The sequence below is a fragment of the Cavia porcellus genome, unplaced genomic scaffold (genome assembly GCF_034190915.1).
Source record: "Cavia porcellus strain 051 isolate PalLab524CR breed Dunkin Hartley unplaced genomic scaffold, mCavPor4.1 scaffold_13, whole genome shotgun sequence".
Taxonomy (NCBI): Eukaryota; Metazoa; Chordata; class Mammalia; order Rodentia; family Caviidae; genus Cavia; species Cavia porcellus.
In genome coordinates this window covers 51,586,948-51,603,586 of record NW_026947496.1, presented here as the reverse complement: position 1 = coordinate 51,603,586, position 16,639 = coordinate 51,586,948, and positions in this window count along the sequence as shown.

Genomic DNA, 16,639 nt, shown 5'->3' with positions numbered 1-16,639 from the left:
TGGCTCAATACTAAAAATCATTCTATGGTTTTGTACTGGTCAGTAGGACACAATCAGATGGTGCTGTGATTTGTTTAGCAAGTCTTCAAAATTAAGATTAAATTGTTGGTGCTTTAGGTTTTCTCTGCCTGAGTTGTACAAGAAAAAATTAGTAAGAAATAAGCTTCTCAGATTCGGGTGAACTGCTTTGGGGGAGGGACTTGTAAAAAGCTCATTGTCTTATGGTGGAGAGAGGTAGAGAGTTGCTCCCGTAGTTCTGAGTTCTGGGACAGTTCTGTGATTGCACATTTCCCATTTTTAGCAGCCATTAGAGTAAGCTCCTGAAAACTAATGCTAATCTCCTGTGGCTGTCTCTGGGATTGAAAATAAGAGCATTCAAGCCAATTGTTAAAAATTATTATTAATAAAGCATTATTCATAAATAAAACAAGCTCTCACAAGAAATAAAAGCCAATCTTTAGGAGAAGGAGCTCAAGAACTTTGTAGATCTTGATGCGTGTACTCTCTGCTGGAGGCAGGCACAAGAAAAGAGAAAAGGGGACTGAGATACTGGCTTTTCTCTTAGACACACATCTATAGATTCCTTGAGTAGGCTTTCCTGAATATTAAGAATACAGAATGCTTAAATGTGGTAAAGCAAATGAAAGAGCCAGAGAGAACTCAAGTACATTGTAAACCAAAGTAATCTTACAGTGATAAAAATGCAGGTATATAAAATGAGGGGCAGATGTTGCACAGCAAAAGAAAAATCTCACCCTATCGTGTCCTGGAGCATAGACAGGTGGTTGGAACCCGGGGATGTGAAAAACCTTACATATAGTGAATATTGTAAGGTATTGGCAATGTGAATTATACACATTATTTAATATGATTCTCATAGTACCTTTGTTAAATAGGTCATGTCATCCTAATTTATTGATAACCACAAGAGGGTTTATATAAAGTGATTACACACAATGATTAAACTAACGTGAATTTTTATTAAATGGAAAATGGTTTCATGGAAAGTTGGGTAGCTTGTTTAAATTCACAGTGGAGTGGCAAAGTCATGGTGTACACTTGAATCTTTTTCTTTCTAAGTCCTTTTCACTTCATTCCATTATTTCACTGGCAGCATGACAGAATTGAATTGATAACACCTCAAAAGTACAATATTAAGTAGAAAATTGTCCATTTAAAAATCTCATTCTCAAAGATAGCTTACAGTTTCAAAAAGTATTTCTGAATAAATGTATTTTCTTTTCTTTCTTTCTTTTTTTTTTTTTTTTTTTTTTTTTTTTTTGAGACAGGTTCTTGCTGTAAAGTTGAGGCCAGCCTTGAACTCACAATGGTCCTCAGGCTTTTGAGGCTGGGATTACAGGAGTGTGCCACCACATCTGGCTGATAAATGCCTTTCTTATTCACATCTTTAACTATGTGTGTTTTATTTGACTCTCTATCAAAATAATATTTCACACAGTGTTTTTCACCTCTGAGTCTTTTAGTAGGTACTGTTGTTATCACATAAAATCTTCAATTTGTATGTATAAATAATACATATTTTCCAAATTCAGAGAAAATATCTCCTTTCTTTGAAATATCTTATATTTATATCTATCTTATAAATATCTCCTTTCTTTGAAACTGTCATATATTTATAAATATAAGGTAGTTTTTACACTTTACTGGGGGAAAAACTTGTTTCTTATTTATTTCTATGCATCTGTAAACTTTGGGAACAAAGTTACAAAATAGTGGTCTGAAAATATATTATAGTGCTACGTTCAATAAGGACTAAAAGCCAAATCTGCTTTTAAAGAAAGATATCAGAAAGTATACTGTATCAGTACCTATGCTCCGTCAGTATCTGCTGGAGAGCAGCCATGCCTACTAAAACCCTGGTCAGATATGAACCATTGGGGTTCCTTTTATGGTGTCTGTACATTCCCTTCTAAACATGATCTCACTTGTTATCGAATAGAAACAAATAAAACATAAAAGACAACTTACAAAGTTGAAATATTTTATCTCATATTCATTAAGCAATATTTTGGTTGCCAACGCTTGCATCAGCACATGGCATGGAAATCAGAGGAATGCTTTTCTCTCAGGAGCAGATGAGGCAGCTTTATAGACTGTAATTACAGACTCAGAGGAATCAGGGGAGCTTGGTTACAGTTCTAGGTATATTGCTCTGGGAAAGTCAATTTAAATAAGCCTCAATGCCCTCATTTGTAAACAAAATCAATTGTATTTTCTATGTTTATTCTATTGGGTAATTTTGACAATTATTTAAGAAAATACATGCCCTGGTCACTACACAAGCACAGTTAAAATTTTTTGCTATGGCAACAAAAACCTATTGCTTTTGTTGGGATCACTTTAATTTAATAAATCCCAGTATGAACTGACCATTCAATTCATTGCACAAGTTGAATTATATAACAGAAGCTGTTTATCACAAATCATATATCTTTAAGTAAGTTATTGTCTTATTTATTAAGGTGCCTATCCATTCATTGTAGTACCATGAGGTTAAAATTCACAAAAGTTCTTTTTTAAGGATTTAAATATCTTGTGGGTGCACTGAGGGGGAAAACAACTCCATGTTCAATGTGGTTATTGCTCCTTAGGGTTCCCAGTTAGCATTTAAGAACCTGTCTTAAAATCCTTAACAGAAGATGAAATTACACTAACTAGGGTAGAGGGAATTTAACCAGCTAAGTGGGAAAACTCTGTATGTGTGTGTGTGGTTTGTGTATGCATGTGTGTGTATAGGAGATTCATCCTGGAGCAGCTCCTCATTCTGTAAAAAATACATAGGGAAAATGATAAAAGTTTCCTACTCTATGAAAATATCTTTAAAAGACCTATTTCCCTTTCTGCTTGGAGAATAGACAAAGTTGTTCTGAAGACTCCAAAGGACTTCTCAGAGATCTGAAATCAACTAATGCTCCCCTGCACCCTCATTCTCATGCATAAATCTTCTTTTTCACATATACACACCCTCTGTAATTCTCTTTGGGATTTATTTTGCCTTTTAAATCTGCCTGCCTGAAGATAACTATGCATTTCATACAGAAATTAGCACTCCTCAGTACTGCCCCTTTGCTGTTGCCTCTCCCAAGAAAAGGCAAATACTAACATCAGATGCTAGGCTACTTTAGGGTAAATTTGCTCATGAATTGGTCACTGAATATTAAGAAGCTATATGTACAGTTTTGAACTATCAAAACTGTTAAAGTCTAACATGAAATTAGACTTTGAATGAACTAAAGAAAATTTTAAATCTTCCACTTTTCCTCTAATGTTTACCACAGGTTTACAAAACTATATCACTTTGAATAATAACGCAATGACTGGAAAACAGTAATTTTTCTCGTTTTTTTTTCCATCCCCATATAAGTGACTTTGATTTCACTTTTATTTCTACTGTTGATTCTGAGATCATATTACTGCCCGCTGTAAACAAGACCATATGTATGAAAGGTGGACAAAAAGAATATTTTCTTATGGAGGATTTTGTACTTTTGAATTTTTATTATTGAGTGCCAAAAACATTATTCTTATATCTGTGAAATATTAAAAACTGAGCTCTCTCAGTACACTATTCCGACCTGTCATAAAAACATGTGTATTCACCGTTTTGAACTCAAAGATTAATAGAAGCAGATTGGTGTCATAACATTTTGGAATTTACACATCCTTGAGAGAGTCTTCTTTTCTGAGTCAGCCAGGGACTAGGGCTTCACCTGTTTCTCATGGCAGAACTAATATAAGTACCTTCTGCCAACTGTTTTTGGTGAAATGACATGTGATTTGTTAGAAATACAATTGGCTATTACTCTCTATTCCTTTTTTTAAAAAAAATTTATTTAAAAAGAAAAAGAGAAAAAAACAAAACAATGTAAGGGTACAAGTAATACAGAACTACAAAAAAAAAAAAAAACCAGTAAGAAATCACCAGTTAATAGATTACATATTATCATCTTAGAGATAGTTGTTCAAGTCACAGGATCAAAGCATACAAAGTGGACATTCAAACAGTGAGACTGCAAACAGTTGTTACTCCTCTCTTCTTAAATATACACTTTAGATCATTCAGCAGGTTTGGAGCCTGAGATTCTGCATTTCTAACCAGCTGTCAGAGAAACCACGTCCTGATTGGAGCACCACCCACAGATTCAACCCTGAGCTACCATCCTTCAGCCCGGCCCGCCAGGAGAGTGCAGTGCTCTGGTATGGTAGTAGACACAAACACCCCTCAGTCTGTCTTCAGTTTCTCTCTCTTGCATGAAGCTCTCTCTTCGCTGAAGCTCTCTGTGGAGGGATGACTGTGAAACCAGATAGAGTATTCTGTTGTTATGGTTTGGATAGAGAATGTCCCCCAAAGTCACCAGCACTGAGGCTTTTGGAAAGTGATTGGAACACAGAGGCACTAGCCAAATGTGTCAGGAGGCAAAGCTTGGTTAGAAGAGATGTGTCAGCGTGCGTGTGCTTTTGGGGGGTACATCTCCCTCCTTCACTCTCCCCTTTGCTATCTGATTCCTGGCTGCCATGATGCCAGAAGCTTCCGTCTGCCATACCCTTCCATCATGTCATTTCTTCCTTGGAGCTAGCCAACCATTGACTGAATCCCCCCAAAATGTGACTTAAACTAAACCTCTTTCCTTTAAATTGTGGGCGTCACATAGCTTGTCCCATTGACAGGAAAGCTGAAAAATCTGGCACAAACAGTACACTGATTTATTTAAGGTGTCACCACTATTTAATTTTCTACACTTTAAATTGCAATAGTGAAATACTTCCTAGAAGGTGGTGGCTGGTTGCCTAAGGGTGCCACTGTCATTTTTATTCTGATTCTCCTCCCCCAATTTGTGTTTAAATACCAAGACATCGAGTCACTGTGGAAGTCCTCATCAATTAGCCTGATGATGATTTTGGAGACCCCTGTGCAGTGGTTAGCAAGAGTTTTTCCAGATTAATGATACCTGAATTAAAATAACAAGTGGAAACTAAATAAATCTGCAGAGCACATTAGCCTGTAAAAGGAGGCAGGCTGGAGGATGGAGAGTTATTTGAGTTAAGTTGAAAAAGAAAGCAGGCTTTGTCAAATATCTGTTTCTCAGTATTAGTAATAATTCCGAGTTTTATTCCCTCATGGGATGGTTCTTTCATAAGCCCGACTGAACACAGGAGAATAACAAAGATAAACAAGAAAAACTGGAAAGCAAGTTAAGCTTGCTTTCCAGAGATCTAAATGTAAGAGAGAGCTAACGGATTAGCAACTAGATTTGAAAGGCTTCACTAGAGGCCCTTTATGTATGTTTCCCACAAATATTTATTGAGCCATTACCATGTAACAGGCAAAGTGGTGAAACAATAGATGTTACTTCCTTGGAGTAACATTAAACAGCTACACCAATAACCAATGCAATGAAAAATCAATATAAGTGTCATGCAAGGTAGATGGGCTTCAAGGAAGCAAAGAGAGACCTCGTTGAGAATGAGTTGAGAGAATCTCTGGGGGAAGGGGTGTGTCTTCTGGGATTCTGAAGGATAAGGAGGAGTTTGCTAAATGAAGAGAGAGGAAGAAGAGTCTAGGAAGAAAGCACAGTGTGTGCTAAGGCCTGGAGGCAGGAATGAACTTTACATGTCTGGATCTCAAAGCAAGCTAGAGGCCCAAATCATCTGGTGGGGTTGGGGGAGTCGGAGGGGGAGGAGAGAGGGGAGTAGAGAGAGGGAGAGGGAGAGGAAGGAGTAATATAAGGCTGGACAATAAGGCAGGGAAAGTTCCAGCACCCGTAGGACCTTTTACAGAGTCGGTATTTTCTTCCAAATGCAGTAAGAAAGTCCTAACCCAGTTTGCATTTTGAGGAGTTGCCTATCACTAACGTCACCTTTGGAAACAAGTTGAGGGTAGAGGTATAACTTCGTGGTAAGACTCCTGTCTAGCCTCTACAAGACCTTGAGTTTCATCCCCAGCAACACACACTCACACACACACACACACACACATTTGGTCACAATGTTTAGTTCATTTATTTGACAATTTTTTACTAATTATCTCAAACATGCTGGACCCTGAAGATAAAAATATCTCCTCACTTCCTCCTCTCTTCTCTTTTCCCTGCTTTTCCTGAAATGGCAAGTTGCTTCTGTCTTGCAGGAACTAGATGTAAGGCTTGTGGACATTTCTTTGCACAGAAGTCCTTTAAATACTTCTACCCTTTGTTGGAGCCAATCCACTTTTCATTAACATCTGTACAGCATATCATGAGATGGCGCCTCCTGTATAAGCTTATCTCTGCTATTAATAACCAGCAATCCTTTCTTTTGCTCTATATTCTAAGGTGCCCTGAGAGTGCAAAACTTAAGGTGAAATTTTTACAGTATGTCTTTGGGGGGGAAAAAGATTTTAGAGCTGACCTAAAATTATGCAATAAACTTTGCTATTCTTTTGGACATGAGAAATAAATGATGTTAGGGTGTTTGAGTTTGAGTTTCCGCCCTTATTTCCCTACTTATAAATTTTCAGCTTGTGAAGGATGGTTATTTTAATCATGTATAAAGTGAAAGCATTGAATTAGATGATCTCTATAGCTCTACTCAACTACAAGTTTATTTTGAGAAGGAGAATAAGGGATTTGGAATCAGAGAAACAGGCACTTCTGATCATGTTGTGACTGAAGCCAAGTTACTTGATGTTTCTGAAACAGGTTCTTCACTTGAAACTGAAGAGAAAAACGATACTGTTTAGAATTACAAATCCAACACTGAAAACATAGCCTGGCACTTAGTAGAAAGTAAAAATTATTTTGTAATGAACAAATACATTTATCCCTTGTGAAGACTACAGGAGATCAGGTATATCAAAGAAATTTGAAACCTACCTACCTCTGTCCAATAGTTTATATACTTCTTATGAATTCAACTTTTATTAGTAAAAATAGTGACTTTTCCTGTGTTCTGGGCTGAGCACAGCTCTTTATCCAGCATTATTTGTTAAAACAAGGGCACACCTCTAAATTCTTCAGCATACATTAGAACAACAGAAAGTGATGCTGGAAAAATGAATGTGTGTGCCATTTAATGAGCTATTAAACTTCCTATCAGAAAGCCAGATACTCAGAGGGAGTCCAAAACAGCAACTGGTGCATAACCAGCCAAATCATAAGCTACATTTAATAACCAGCAATTCATTCTGGGGTTTTTGGTTGTTTTTGTTACCAAAGATCGAACTCACAACCTCATGCCTGCCAGGTGAGCACTTAATGCTGCTGAGCTAAATCCCCAGCCACTAGCAATTCATTCTTAACATGCCTACAGAATAAGCTAAATAGGGCAAGAAACTGTATTCACCATCTTTAACACTCCTAATTTCCAAGCAACAGTCTCTTAATACAGGCTTGCAGGTTCCGTCAGAGAGTGACAGGTAGTTTGAAGTACAGAAAGTTGCCTGGCTGCTGAGTTTTCATTTAGGGCGAAATTCCCTTGAAATGATGGTTTGATTTCAACCCATCAATGTTATTTAAATGCCAGGATGACCTTTCACTCTCATCCCCAGCCCCCACCTCGTCATTCTAATTTTCCTACCCCGCTTCCTGTTCTTGAGATTGTTTCAGGAGGAACCAGCTGTTGTTCAGTTTGGCTTTGAAGTTGAGTAGACTTCCCATGTTTCCCATGAATGATTTTTCTCATTGAGAGTTACTTTGAGCTTGAGGTACGATTCAATGTTTTCAGAAGACTAAAAAAATTCCCGCAGGAGTGTGATATAAAGAAAGAACATTGCCTTCGTATTTCTGCTCCAGTTCATCCATCTAGAAGGCAGGCCAGTGGGAAGGCTAGAACAAAGGCTAGGCTAAATTAGCACACTGGTTCCAATATTCACTATTTATATGTTATGCCAGGAATACTGCTGGTGTTCCCACAGCATGGGCTAGAGAGAAGACAAAGAGGCCTGAGAGTAAAAAGAGCATGATAGTCAAAACAGAGCTTTCTCCTCAGGAGCAGATATTTTATTAGTAAGAATAGCAATAACATCAGTAACCACAAAACAACTACCATTTCACTGAGTGCCTACTATGTGCCAGGAACACAAGCCTCATCATATATGCTGATTCATTTATTCTTTACAAAACTATGTGATAGTCATAGCTGAAGAACTGGTGGTAAATGGAGATTAAGTGATTTGTCCAAAGTTATTTAATTAAAACAATTGAACTAGGATTCAAGCCTATGTTTATTATAGTTTATAGCTTTTCCATGTCAACATTTGATAGAGTGTCAAGAAAGATAAAGAATAAAAAAGAATGGAAGGAAAATATAAACAAAGTTCTGTAAATGCAGAGGAGATAAAGAATTAAAGGAAAGAGAGAACAATGGGGGAAAAGAGTTAAGATATATGATATGATCATTATGTGTCAAAGATATACCAATGAAATCCATTTAGAGAAAACAAAAAGAAAAAGAGGGAAAAATAGAAAGATTCTGTGTTTAGTGATTAAGATATATCAACATGAATGGATTAAGAAATGCCCAGTGAATTAATAAAGTACAGTTCTAGATGTGCTTAGAGGGTGAGAGACTGGGCTTTGTTTTTTCTTCTTTAATGTTGAAATGAATCTGAGTTGTGAAGTGTTAGCAAAGGAAAGAGAAATAGTGTGTAGCATACAGAAGTCCTGGTGGTGGCTGCAGTCTAGTAGGAGGTCAAGTACACACAGGCTCAAAGAGGAAATGCAAACTTTAATGGGTGTTCTGAGCAGAATTAAATTATATCTCGTTGAATAGAAGAGATGGACTTGAAAGACTTCAGTGTGACTTTTGAAGGGTAGAATTTTGGAAAGATAGATGATTATATTCCAAGATATCTGATAATATAATTTTAATTAGTTACATTCCAGACACACAAATGATTTTAAGGCAAGCAAATATCTTCCTGGTCAAAGAAAATGTTGGCCCTGGATATTTGCTAGGGTGACTACTCTATGGTATAGCAGAAAAAAATCTTGAATTTGGAGTAGACCTGGTTTCAGATTCTAATTCTGGCACTGAGGTGGGATTTAACTTCTCAGACCTAATTCTTTTAACTGTAAAATTATCATAATTTTTCCCTCCCTCCCTTTCAGCTTGTGATATGTTCAAATGAGATAAAATAGATGACAGGATTGTAAATGTTTGACTAATAATTTCCTTTGGAAGATTTCTTTCCCCAGTCTATTGTGGACATTTATAGAGATTGGGATTTCCATTGGTGAGTTCCATTGGGTTTCATGTGCTAAATGCCTGGGGTCATTTATTCGTAAATTAAATCTTTCAAGATGTTTTAGTTTTTCAAGCAGGAAATGATTAAGATAATTTTGTACATTCAACTTTCTGCACACCAATGTAGGTTTAAAATAAAAATCCATCACACTTTTGCTTAAAGTGCACATAGACAGACAGACACACACACACACACACACACACACACACACACACACCCATCTACTTTTTACCTGCATTCTATTAAAGAAAAAGATTTGTGTGCCCCAAAAGTAGAAAGACATAATCTTAGTAATAAGTTAGTTCTTAAACGGAATGTCTTGAAAATATATTGTGTTGTTCTTTTCCTATACAAGATAACATCATTACACTGTGATGACATCAAGTCCTATGGGGACTGATTTCACACTTTCCACAGATACTTAGTGTGGACAGTAAATTACATTTATTAATTAACTTATTTTAATCTCCCTTTCATGAGCCTGAAGATGTGAAAACTATATTTTGTTATTCTATTAGTTGAGGGAAATTTTAAGGCCCTCAAAACATCTTTTGAATGTGTTTATATCTCTAACTTCTGGCACAGTATCTGAGATAAAAGAAGTCCTGAAGATAATATTGGGGCAAAGGGAAGATGAAAGAGAGTTATTTATTTGAGATTTTTCTGAGTTTAGCAGGAAAATAAATTATGGTTGAGATGGGACAGGCACATACATCTCTTTAATTGAATGTGACCTACCCTTTCCCAGACCCACCTCTGCCTTCTGATTTTATTCCATCAATTATTCCAGCAGATGAAAGTTAAGGACTCTTAATGGCAGAGTGGCAGACTCTGGGCAGGGGGACATTTCAGCACTGCCCCTTTCACATCTGTTGCTAGGGATTTTCCAATTATGTTAAATGATGAAGAGTTTTAATGTCCAAGTATCTTCATACAATAAATTTCTTATTTGTTTGCTTTTATCTTAGAGTTCCACAAACTATGGTGAACATACAAGTACAGAGCTATATACACAAAATCATGGGTGTAATTTGCAAGCTTTTCACACACTTCTTGATCAGTTATAATTTTCTGCCATACACACATCAGAACATTAAACTATGTGCCTTTCTCCTTCAAATAAAAAATCTGCACTATAAGTAATAGCTTATGTAAAACTGCAATTATAACTTTACTCATGAGTAGAGGAGTGTTATGGATTAAGAACTGCTGGTCAACTTAATGCCAGGTGGATTACATCAGCACGGCACTGAACGTAGATGCTCCACCTGAGGAAAGTTGCCAACATAAATAGAGAGGTGGAGAAGGAGAAGGAGGGTGTTAAGGAGTTAATGCATTAATGCGTTAATGTGTTAATGTGTTATTGTGTCATTGAATTGAGGCATTGTGGGTTCTCTTATGAGTTGCTGTTTGTTCTCCTGGAGAAGCTTTGGTCCTCACATTGAGCATTGCTTCCTGCATTAGAGGGGATGACGTGTGCCGCTTGGTCTCCATGGTGAACTCATCACGCTGGCTTCCTGGCACGTACCTGACTGTGCTTGTCATTGGAGGAGCTTGGGGCCTCGGTGTCACTGAGGATGGCTGTGGTGCCTCACAGGACAGCCCTGGTCTTTGTTGTGAGTGTGACTTCTCAACTCCAGCATAAACCCTCAGTCTACCAGCACAGCTCCTTCAGCCCGCTGGCATAGACTTTCTGGCTTCCGCCATTGACTTTTGGGCCTTCCCAGAATGGATCTGTAAAAAGACTGGTGTGAATCCTTCTTGTGGGCTCTGGACCTCCAGCTGAACTCCTGGGAGGCACTATCATGAGCTCTGCATTTTCATCTGGACTCATGTGGGACTCTGCTGTGGGATTTAGGCCCTTGACTAAATATTCTATGTCTTTGGTGTTGTGAATAGATTTCCTGCATGTTCTTGTGTTAACTCCTGGTCACCATTATAAAAATAATATTATAAACTCCATGTCCTTATTCTAATTGTTCTCTGTGCTTAACCCCTAACTACAACAAGGAGCTACTGATACTTGGCTTAGGTGACCCAAGAAGCTCAGGAGAAAATCATAAGATTTGGTCTAAGAATTTGAAACAAATGAGAGAAGAGTCTTTAATTTGCATCTGTTATGGTGTATTAGTCGGCTCTGGCAACAATAATTGTTTGTAATTATTCCCAAGCTCAGTGACTTAAAGTAACAGTCAATTATTCTCACGCAACTGGGTTAGTGGCTTGGGTGATCTAGTCTGTGGCCATCTGGGAATCTAAGCTTGGCTCCAGGTTTTGGGTAAGACTCAAAGAGTTTTTGGGAGCCTTGTGAAGTGACAAGGTAAAAGAACAGGAAGAACTGTCCAGAGAAAGCTCTTTTCTTACAAGATAGTAAGCCCACCCACGAAAGCACAGTTCTTATTTATAATTGTATCATACTGAACAACTCACTCCCCATCATCCAAATTGATCACAGAGCCAAAGCAAAATCAAGAATTGAGAAATACATTCTGACTGTCACAAAATTATTAGAAAAGTTTGAATATATGCATCTACTGCATAGAGGTAAAGGGCTGAGGTCAATAATTTATGCTACCCTAGGGAAAGAGAACTGATATATCATGGTGGGAAAGATTTTTGGGAGATAAAATGGACAGAATTGTTGTTGGTGAGGTAAGTTCTACAGTTATCTAAATAAACTTTATTCTCTAGGGCAGTGAGTTGATTTTTTTTCTCTTAAGTTTTATTTATGTTCCTAGATCTGGGTTCTGGTGGCCACAATTGACTTCATCACAGCCAACACAGGACACAGGTAAATAGGGAACAGAGATTCACCATTGCTCTGTAGAAGTCCCAATTTTTCTTGATTGCTATGATTTAGCTCCAAATTAGAGCACTGAGAATTCAAGACAAGTTTCTTTATATCTCTGGGCATCAGTTTCTGTGCTGATAAAGCAGATTGATTAGTGGTATGTATTTCATAGGATTATTGAGAAAAAATAAGACACTGCAGGTAAAGCACTTGCTACAGGTCTCAATAAAATGTGTTTCTTCCAAGAAATAATAGAAGAACTTTCAGGAAGCATATCCAATATATGGATGAAGGCAGATGACTGTGAACATCCCACAGTAAAGCCAGGATGACCAAAGAAGGAAGAATATTTGAATAGTACTTTTAAGTGATATTGTCTGAGAATAGAACAAATGTGGCAGGATCTCCGTTTACTGTTAAATATTAGCAGCTCCCCATTTCTGTGATACACTGTTATTATACTATATTTCATGGTCACTTCAGGGTATATTTGCTGAACATGTAGTCAGACACTTCATTAATGAACAAATAACATCTAGAAGCCCTGTTCACAAGATGTCCCAACTCCATAGTTTATTTGCTATCCCTTAAGTAGAATTTAGGATTAGGTTGTTTGTCTGAATTTAGAAGGATCACTTTGGGAAATCTTTTTGAAAGTCACACACCTGTCTGGACACAGTCACTCTGGACATAGACATCTCTTAGGAAATATCAGAGCTTGTTTAGACTTTGAAACATTTTGAAAAAATGCTAAGCTGGGAGCCTTGTGAAGTGACAATATCACAGTCATGTGGAACTACTGTAGAAGCAATTATTGTCATTTGAAAGAAAAACTGGACATAGAAGAATTCTGTATTTTGTTGAATCTCAAAAAGGATATCAGCATATTATTGTGTACTATGAATCCTTTGCATGTTAAATTTCCAGCTTTGATCACTATGCACAATTAAATTCTGTTACAACCAAGTACATATGTTATAATGACTTTGATCAGATAGAAGGCTGTGATGAGTGAGGCTTATGAAGTTTTATAATACAGAGATAACCTACTATAGTAAGAAGAGATTATTCATGACATCAAAATGAGTATCAAGAAAAATCTTGGGAAGATCATTGCTCCCAGTGGTTAAGGACCTGTCCAGCTTCCAGCCATATTAGACTGGTCTCTGCAAGTTTCACGGCCTGGTTGGGCCTCACCCAGCAACCTTCTTTCAATTCGGGGAACTGGGGCTGCCAGAGGAGAGTTCTAGCATCCCATTGTGGGCCAGGGGAGAGTTTAAGATCATCACTCCCAGCGGTTAAATGGCCCCCCAACTTCCAGCCACATTAGACTGGGCTCTGCACGTTTTGCAGGTCTAGCTGGGCCACACCCAGTGACCTTCTTTCAATCCAAGGAACTGAGGTTGCCAGAGGTGAGTTCCAGTAGCAGCACAGTTCCTGGGAGAGTTTAAGATCATCCCTCCCAGTAGTTAAGTGCCCACCCAGCTTCCAGCCACACTAGACTAGCGTGGGAGGTTTTGTGGCCCGGCTAGATCATGCCCAGTGACCTTCTTCAATCAGGGGAACTGAGGGCATGTAAAGTGAGTTCCAGTGCTTTGGTGCTTGCCTGGGGAGAGCTTTGGACCATCAGCCACAGTGGTTAGGAGCCTGCCTAGATCACTGGAACACCAGAGGTGGCACGGAGATCCTGTGGGCCTGACTGGACCATGCTCAGCAACCTCTATTCAGTCCTAGGAGCTGAGGGTATAGGAAGTGAATTCCAACGTGCCTGGGGAAGCGTTGGAACATCACTTGAAACACGGAAATGGAGGAAAATGACAAGACGAAAGACCAAAATACAATCTCAAACCTCCAGCCAATCCCAAGAAGGCCTAGGATCCATATATGCAGAAGAAAATATATGTCATACACCTGAGATACCTGAAATAATAGCAATGTAAATAAAGAGACAGTTCTAGGAAGCTTTAAAGGAATTCAAATTAGAAATAATCTCCCAGGTAAAAGAAAAAATGATAAAAGTAATGAAAGAAATGCTGAATACATCTAAAGAAGACACAGATAAAAAATTAGAGAACAATGCAGAAAGATAGAATCCCTGGATGAACAGTATAAAAAACAAGCAGAATACATGAAGCAGATTCAAATAAATATACAGGAAATCAAAAATTCCATTGAAAGTTGTCAAAACCACCTCAACAAAAGTGAGGTTACAATTTCAGACCTTGAAGACAAGGTTGCAGCTAGTGAACAGGAAAGGAAAGATCTTTTAAATATAGCAAGGAATCAGGAAATAATTCAACAGCTGCAAGATGATTCAAAGAAAAAACAACATAAGATAGATAGTGTTAAATGAAAAAGAAAGGGACAACACAAATGAAATCAAGAGGCTATTTACAAAAGTAATAGCTGAAAATTTCCCAAACATGAGAATGGAAACTAACATTCAGATTAGTGAAGCATGGAGAACTCCAAATAGCCATAACCAAATAAAACTATACCCAGACATATAATGATCACCATCCTAGAAATCCAACATAAGGATAGAATATTAAAAGCTGTTAGAGAAAAAAAAAACAGATCACTTATAAAGGCAAATTCAGCAGACTTCTCAACACAAACAATGAAGTCAAGAAGAGCATGGAGTGAAGTATTTCAGATCCTAAAGGAAAATGACTTCTAACTCAAACTCATATACCATGCAAATTTTCCTTCAAAATGGATGGAGAAATAAGATACTTCCATAACAACGAACAGCTTAAGAACTTCATGATCACTAAACCAACCCTGCAAAGAATACTGAACGACTTTCTAATACACATAGGAAAAAACCACTAAGCAAGGCAGACAGTTAAACAGAATGGAAAGATAAAGATACAACAGCAGAAAGATAACATGTCAACAATAAACCAATATATAATAGTTACAACCATTAATGTAAATGGTCTCAACTCACCAATTAAAAGAAACAAACAGGCAGGCTGGATCAAGAAACAACATCCAACCATATGCTGTCTACAAGAAACCCATCTAACCCAAAAGGAAACTCAGAATGCAAGTCAAAGGATGGAAAACAATACTTCATGAAACAGGAACCCCCAAAAAGCAAGTATAGCTATTCTGTTAGCATACAATGTGAACTTCAAACCAAGAATGCTCTGAAGAGATAAAGAAAGTCACTACATACTAGTTAGGAGAAAACTTCAAGAGGAAGAGATAACAGTCTTAAACATATATGCACCAAATTCAGGAGCATTCAGGTAGGTATACAAAGTATTAACAGAAATGAAAAATCAAATAAGCAATAACACAATTATAGCAGGAGGCCTTAACATGCCACTGACACCAAGGAACAGATCAACCAGACAGAAAATCAGCAAAGAAATAATAGAATTGAATCACACATGTGAACAAATGGACTTGATAGACATATACAGAGTGTTCCACACAACAACAACAGAATATACATTCTTCTCAGCAATACATGGGACATTCTCTAAAATAGACCATGTACTAGCCCACAGAACATATTTAAGTAAATGCAAAAAAATGGAAATTATCCCATGCATGTTATTGGATCATAGTGACATGAAACTAGCAATTAATGATAAAAGAAGCCACACATGGAAACTGAAAAATACACTCTTGAGCAATCAGTGGGTCATGGGGGAAATTAAAGAAGAAATTAAACAATGCCTATAAGCCAACAAAAATACAAATACAATTTACCAGAGTCTGTAGGATGCAATGAAAGCGGTCCTTGGAGGAAACTTTATTGCACTGAGTTTACATATCAGGAAAACAGAATGAACACAAATAAACAACCTGATGCTACACTTCAAACATCTAGAAAAAGAAGAGCAAGTCAGTCCAAAGCCAAAAGAAGGGAGGAAATTATAAAAATCACAGCAGAAATTAATGTAATAGAGACTAAGAAAACAATTCAAAGAATCAATGAATCAAAGAGTTGGTTCTTTGAAAGGGTAAACAAAAATGATAAGCCCCTAGCCAACCTTATTTAAAAAGGGAGAGAAAAAGCTCAACTTCATGCAATAAGGAATGAAAAAGGTAAAATCACTACAGACTCTATGGAAATACAGAAGATCATCAACACCTTTTTCAAAAACCTCTACTCTCACAGATTTGATAACAAGGAAGAAATGGAAAGATTACTTGAATCATGTGAAGTACCAAAGCTGGATGGAGAAGATGTAAAGCTGCTGAATAACCCAATTTCTATTAATGAAATTGTAAATGTAATTAAGTCCTTACCTGCAAAGAAGAGCCCAGGCCCAGAGGGATTCACTGCGGAATTCTACAAGAAGTACGAAGAAGACTTAATGCCGACACTCCTCAAACTCCTCAATGAAATCAAAAGGGAAGCAATTCTTCCTAAGTCATTCCTGGAAGCAAATATTACTCTAGTACCAAAACCTGAGAAAGATCCAACTAAAAAAGAGAACTACAGGCCAATCTCCCTACTGAACACAGATGCAAATATCCTCAATAAAATATTGGCAAATAGGATGCAGCAAATCATCAAGATTATACACCACGACTAAGTGGGATTCATCCCAGGCATGCAGGGATGGTTCAGCATACATAAA